At 40.4% G+C, this 6,608-nt stretch overlaps 1 protein-coding gene across 2 annotated transcripts in view; it reads right to left on the bottom strand.

The window, feature by feature from the left end:
• Positions 1-5,894, bottom strand: part of MAPRE2 (microtubule associated protein RP/EB family member 2) — a 71,320-nt gene extending 65,426 nt beyond the window's left edge. Inside the window, exon 1 of one of the 2 annotated variants that reach the window (XM_031066522.1) lies at positions 5,841-5,894. The gene's annotated coding sequence lies outside the window, so the exon portion shown is untranslated. The remainder of the gene's footprint in view (positions 1-5,840) is intronic. The other variant, XM_031066523.1, reaches the window with a different exon arrangement.
• Positions 5,895-6,608: the final 714 nt, after the last annotated feature.

Here is a 6,608-nt window from a genome sequence, read left to right as displayed (position 1 = left end):
GCAAGTTAATGCTCATTATCTTCTTAGTGTTTATGCTAAGTCTTTATTAATAAAATAGCTTTCACATGAAGAGGAAAAATAATTTTCATAGACAGCTTTAATCATGTTACACTTATATTAGTAGTCTGAATTGAAAAAAAATTAGAATATGTGAAAACTGTGTCACGAAAATTGTGTTGCTGACAGACATTCCCCAAGAGGGCTTTTGGAGCTTGACCTATTAGACCAAGTTTCCATTAATACTTGGAGCACTTTATTAACTTAGTGCTGCAAGTGCTTTATTTAGAGGCTAGGACCCTACAGAAGGCTTACATAGCAATTTCTGAAACCCTGAAATTTCAAGTTACCCAAAAAATGTTAAGACTTAAAGCTACCTGGGAGGAAGCTGCTGCTGGTCTGCATTAATGGAAGGTGCATCTCTTGAGAGCAACACACAGAAATACTGGGGGCTTGGGTGGGAGAAATAAAAGAGCAAGAAAACTTTTAAGCAACATCCAACAGTAAATTTTCCTCTGAAAGTGAAGTCAAATTAACAACTTTTAAAAAATCACACACAGTAATTAAATTAATAGTACCACAACTGCTGCAACAAGTTTTTGGATCAGGTGGGATACCAGCAGAAGTAATACTGTGACTTTATTTTATTTGAATGTAAGGAAGAAATGAAATATAAGATAAACCTCACACCCCTACTCTGAAATAGAGGGAGGGTCATTAAAAATGTACATGCCTCCATTCTGAGCAGACAGAAAGTGCGTGGTCTTACTGAAAAGATAAACAGCTGGATTTACTTGCTTCCATTAACCAATGACCCACTTGTCAAACATAAGCTGTAGATTTAAAAGAGTGATTACGTGAAGCCTCTTACATTACACAAAAACGATCCTAGCTATGAAATCAGATCAAGCCTGAAAATACTTGAGCACAGTCAGTATTGTTCTTTTGTACAGACACAAGACAAGAATTAGTTATTTGTTTAAAAACCTACGACATGATGTAAGGGTAGTTTCCTGTAGTGCTGTTCAGGAGGCATTTATCCCACACATCCCACTCAGGTCATTAGTGGTGTGCCAAATCCAGACCTTCTGTAAGAGGATGAAGTTCTAATGGAAGCCACTGCATAAAGCTGAAGACAGGGGCACTGCCAGCTTCCTTCGATGAGGAATGGATACTGGGAGGCTTAAAACTGGTGCTCCCACAGTAAATGGTACCCAGCCCACAGTAAATGGTACCCAGGACATGTACCTGGCCTGCCTAATGACTCAGAGAGGATTTTTAACACAGTGCGCACACTTTGGTGGCAGATCTCCAGCTGAGGCTTTTAAGGCTGAAGCCAGCTGCCATTGACTTTGCCCCTGTGCCCCTTTGCATCTCCCACCAAAAGCCTGTTCCTGTGCCCCTGCTCCAGGCTCAGGTAGGAGCAGACATGCAAGATGCTACAGATGATTACAACATTTGGGTTTGAGTGCAACAAATTACTAGGTCCCAAGACCTGAAAACCTCTAATTTTGCCACCTTGTACTGTAACAAAACAGCACTCTCCACAACAGTGGCCTTCTCATACTTGACCTAGTGCTAAACGAGTCTCTAAGAAGGCTGAAGAAGCCATTATTATAAGGAACAATTTTACTCTAAGAACAACTTATGTGCTGCTTCCACCTGACCTCATTAGTGTGCTGTGCATTGCCAGTGACTCCCACTTTACTCTGACTCAGTACACAGGGTGATTTTCTGCAGATCATGGAGCAGCTGAAGTGTATAAGAATCCAAGCAGTCAGCTAATGAAAACCAAAGTTTCCAGCTCCAGTGATTGCAGAGAAATATTAAAAAATGCTGATACTTGGAGCCTGTCCACCTCTGGATTTTCCTCTGCTGCTGGAGGCCCTGAGCACCGCAGCTGAGTATCCCAGTGCTGGCTGTGCAGATGCAGGCTTCAGCAGCAGCATGGGAAAGAGAGGCCAGGAAAGCTCCCCAGTGCCTACCACAGCACAGGGGCACATACAAGATTATATTTATAAAATCTAAAGACTTCTTCGAAAAATTACACAGTTTTTTTTATAACATCTACATGCACTATAAATACTTGATATATCTGACAAGGTATGTATTTTTTTCAAGGTCCTACACTTTATGGTTTCTTTTTCTGCTGGAGCAAAACTCAAATCATTACTTGAATCATCCTGGAGCATTCTCCAGCTTCTAAATGAAGCATCATTGATAGGCAAGATGCAGAAGGCAATAAAAGATTCCTAGAAACAAGGCTATCTTTTTATATATAGATTGTTTTATATTATCACTTCAGCAGTCCTGGCATTAAGTGGCACCATTTTGTAACCTCTGAACAGCCACATTGTGTATAAAATAATAATAATAGGCTTCTAACACTTTGAGTACAAAAGGTACTAGTAGCAAGAAAACAGTGCCTTTTCCTTGTTACAGTAGAAAATGAGGTTTCTATTTAATAAAAGCCCCAACCACAAGTCTATGTGTTTTTGTAACTGTAAATGTATGTCAGTGCTGTTGACAGCTTCTGTGTTGGAAAGGATCTCATTAACTCTGAACAAAACCACACGTTATCTTTTTTGAAAAGCAAAGTTACATTCCTGATGAATCATCAGCTGCTTTGCTGAGGTCCTGTGGGATAATTTTTGGTATTGAGTACTGGAAAAATAAATATCACCCCAAAGTTCAGAATATCTTCAGACAGCACCATAAAAGGCTATCCAAGCTACCCAATTCGTAAGTTAAAAAGGGATTGGGCTGGTGAGTGCACAGCCATAAACAAACATTCCATTTGGTTAACTTTGCTCCCTCAGGTTCAGGCTTTAGGGCTCTGGCTTTCTCCTGTTGGATCTATAAAGCATCTGTGTCCTGTGCAGGACCAACTCCTCAACAGATGTTCTCCACTGCATTTTGGGGGACTTTATGGTGTTTCCACAGAATGAAAACGCTTTAAAAGCACTCTGCTCAGCTCAGAAGTTCGCCTATTTCACACTTCAGTCTTCTCACTGAATGGAAGTCAGGTCTTAGCGGATACTGTCAAAGCCAGCTAGGAGAAACAAGTAGCAAGGAACTGAGTGGGAAACAAAGTGCCCTCATCTAGAAACAGTGTTTATTCTGCACCAGTTCTGGTGCTGGGAGGTAAGGAGAAAGGAGTGAGAGGAAGCAATGATTTAGTCTGCCTGGTTTGGGTAAGTACATGCACCTTTGTCACGAGCAACCAGAGAATATTTATGTCTGCAGGGAAGAAAAAAAGCTCATACAGGCCTTTGTTCAGATCTGCCCTGAACACTAAATGAATTAGTAGTTCATCATACAAACATACTTTATATACACATGTAGATATATTCATATGCACACACTTTCAATCTATTTTCTTTCTTTTCCCCTATCTCACAATAACTGAAGTCTAACAATTCCTGAGCTAATGTTCCAGTAGAAACCAGCCTTGCTTTCTAAAGTTAGGATGTATTGCAATTGCTTTGGCGATAGTGCGTCAGTCAGGGAATTGCTGCTGCCAAAAGGCCCCTTATCTGCATGTCACACATGAGAGCACCTAACACAAGAACTGTAAAATTTCTTGAATATTCCAGTATCCATCCCTCATGTTGTTGTCCATATAACTTAATTCCACAAAAAAAAAAATAAAAAAAAAAAAAAAAAAAAAAAAAAAAAAAAAAAAAAAAAAAAAAAATTACACACATTTATCAGGCTCAAAGCCACTGAAACCTGACCAGAAGGTTTCCTGACCAAAGACTAGCATATAATAGCATGCTACAGGGATTTGGAATTGTAATAGCTCAGCTAATTCTGCAGCAATGTAATGAATCTCTGGTATTAGAAGGCTGATAACTAGATCTTCATTTGGATATATAATAGGCCATAAGGACTAAAGGATTTGAAAAGGAAAGGCTAACAGTGAGCAGCAATCCATTGGGAATACACTGGAAAGCTGTCTGTTGCTTTGCAGAAAGGGTTACACATTGCAGGAAATCTGCACACGTCAGATAAGTTTCTGCTAGACAGGTAGGATGCAGTCTGCTTTTATAAATGTCCACTTGGTGGTTGTGCACTATCTCCATGCTCACAGTTTTCCTTAGATTTCCTGTTTTTTCCAAGTGCTTGTGACAATGCCAGCATAACCGCAGTGACAAAGCTTGACTTTAGGGAGCAGCCTCTGCTCCGTGCCAGAACAGACAGCAACAGATGAAAGCCTCTGTGGCTCAGCACAGGCATTGTCCTGCTGCCCTTCCATCTGCAGCACCTTCCCAGGAAGGGTTGCATCCATGAGGGAGAACCTTATGTTTCCCTAGCTCTTGCTCTGAGATGCCTCCTGTAGTCTAGATTTATTGTTTCATCCTTGAGGCATATGAGCCTCTTTTGACTAAATTATAGGCTGATTGTCCTGAGAATCTCCAAGTACGCTTGACCCCCACATGTCTGCTAATTGCTGCTGAAGTTAGTCTTGCAATCTGATAAATCTGTACTATGTGGCTCCTCATTTAACTGTCCCTCTGCTACTCACCTGTGTCTGCACTGGTGAACAATTGCTGGTGGCAATTCTTGTATTTACCACAGGACTTATCCTGAATAGTTTCTCACACCTATCAGGTATCTAGAGAAATCTTTCTGAAAACATATTTAAGTTTTCTTTACTTTTTTTTTTTTTTCAGGGCATTACATAACCTGTAGCAACCCCCCCGTTTCACAGTAAAGCAAGTCTTTTCACTTCTAGCTGTGAAGCACAAAGTATCACTGCAAACTGAGCTGCCTCCTACATCCAAAGTTAGCATTTATTTACACACTGTAACAGCTTTGCAAGCATTAGTAAAAATGCAGCAGTATGTTTTGAAAATGGAAATGCTTCATTACACAACCTGAGCATCATTTCAGTGCCAGGCATATGTTTATTACTAGCTATGCATAAAGAAGCCCCAAGCTATTGCAAACCACTAATGCTGCAGCACATTCCTTCCAAGGGAAAAGGCAAGAACGGTATCCAGTAGAGCATGGTGAGCACTGCCAATGGTGAACCAGTTCAAACAAGATGTTTAGTACCAGCTAATCCTATGCTCCATTTTGGCAACACTGGCATTTTCTGTTTAACAGCACTGATGCAGCAGAAATGGTACAAGGGCAGCAAGTGATGGCAATGGCAGGAAGCACGGATCTGTTCAGGGCACATCCCTTCTGAAGGCTTTCTAAACATTGCCACCTTGTGGGCCTCCTGTCTGATATCACTGGTCTGATATCACTTTCCTCAGGTGACTTCCTGAGCACATTTCACAGATGCCAAGCTTAAGGCTGGATGGTTGAAGTTAAACTCCCATAGCTGGGGATCAAAAAAGGGACAGCACCTTACAAATTCTAGGAGGCATTAATTGCTAACTCCGTACTTGTACCTCATGTAATCTGCTCTTTTTCTGTTTAAATTATGATGGCAACACTAATAAAGTGCAGAAGAGCCAACAGTTAACAAAACAAAAGCAGGGAAGGATACAATTTCTCAAATCTTCCAGGAAGAAGAGAAAAGTCAGACTCATTGACCACCTCTTTTTTTTTTAATTTTTAATTTCTTTCTGCCACCATTTCCTTCTAATTCCAGTAAAAAAATTACTTATTATATTTATTATAAAATTATTTATTAATTTATTAATTATTTAAGAGGTCTGTGACCTCTTGTTAATTTTCATCAGTTTTGTTTCATGACTATTACATAGTCAAAGAGGATGGAAAGCAATATCACTTGTTATTGATACCAAACTTCTCTTGCTACTGCCTTACAGACATCAAACACAAGTTCTTAGGTAAAAAACCCACAAATGCACAAACACACTTACTTTGGGCATCCAAACACTTTCCCTGGTTGCCGGCTTGAATTGTTCCTTGCAGCAATTTGGCACTGAAAAGAAAACATGAAATCATTAGTTCAGCTATCAAATAGGAGGAAAAAAAAAATTCACAGGATGGTCTTTGTCTGCCTTGGCTGAGCAGTGATGCAATAGTCGTATGCTGAAAATTGAAATGAGTAGAAATCCTTCATTACAATGCCCTAATTCAGCTGTGTTCACAATGGCTCAGTGTCCAACACATCTGCACAACAATCAGATGCCCCCTGATATAGTAGCAGGTCTATGAGCTCCCTCATGCAGTGCTGCATTTGGAGTTTATTCATGATTTCCTGGCACACTGGTCTTTCTTCATCCAACCACGCTTCTTCCAAGCACAGGCAATCAGTTATGACTGTTGTGTCATGCAACTGGAGCCTTGCTGCACTTGCCTGAACAGCTTTTCAGAGGGAAAAAAATCTGCCATTGAGAAGCACAGTAACTGTAATCCAGGAAAGCCTGTGTTTTTGCCAATACAGCACAAAAACGCTGGCAGTCCTTTGAAGTGTCTCATTTAACAATGAAATCATGGTGCTGCCCCCTTGTAGCAGCCACATTAAGGCCTATTCCCTTCTGTGTTCCTGGAGGGAATTGCCTATGAATGCTAAATTTGTCCTCACATCCGTTCTCTCAAGTAGTACATTACAGACTACAGAAACATGAGATGGAGCAACCATGTATGGGTTTCAGTTGGTGCCCTGAATTACATACTATGGTTAT

This window comes from Geospiza fortis, unplaced genomic scaffold (assembly GCF_000277835.1).
Source record: "Geospiza fortis unplaced genomic scaffold, GeoFor_1.0 scaffold53, whole genome shotgun sequence".
NCBI classification, from domain to species: Eukaryota; Metazoa; Chordata; class Aves; order Passeriformes; family Thraupidae; genus Geospiza; species Geospiza fortis.
This window is presented reverse-complemented; position numbering and strand designations above follow the sequence as displayed.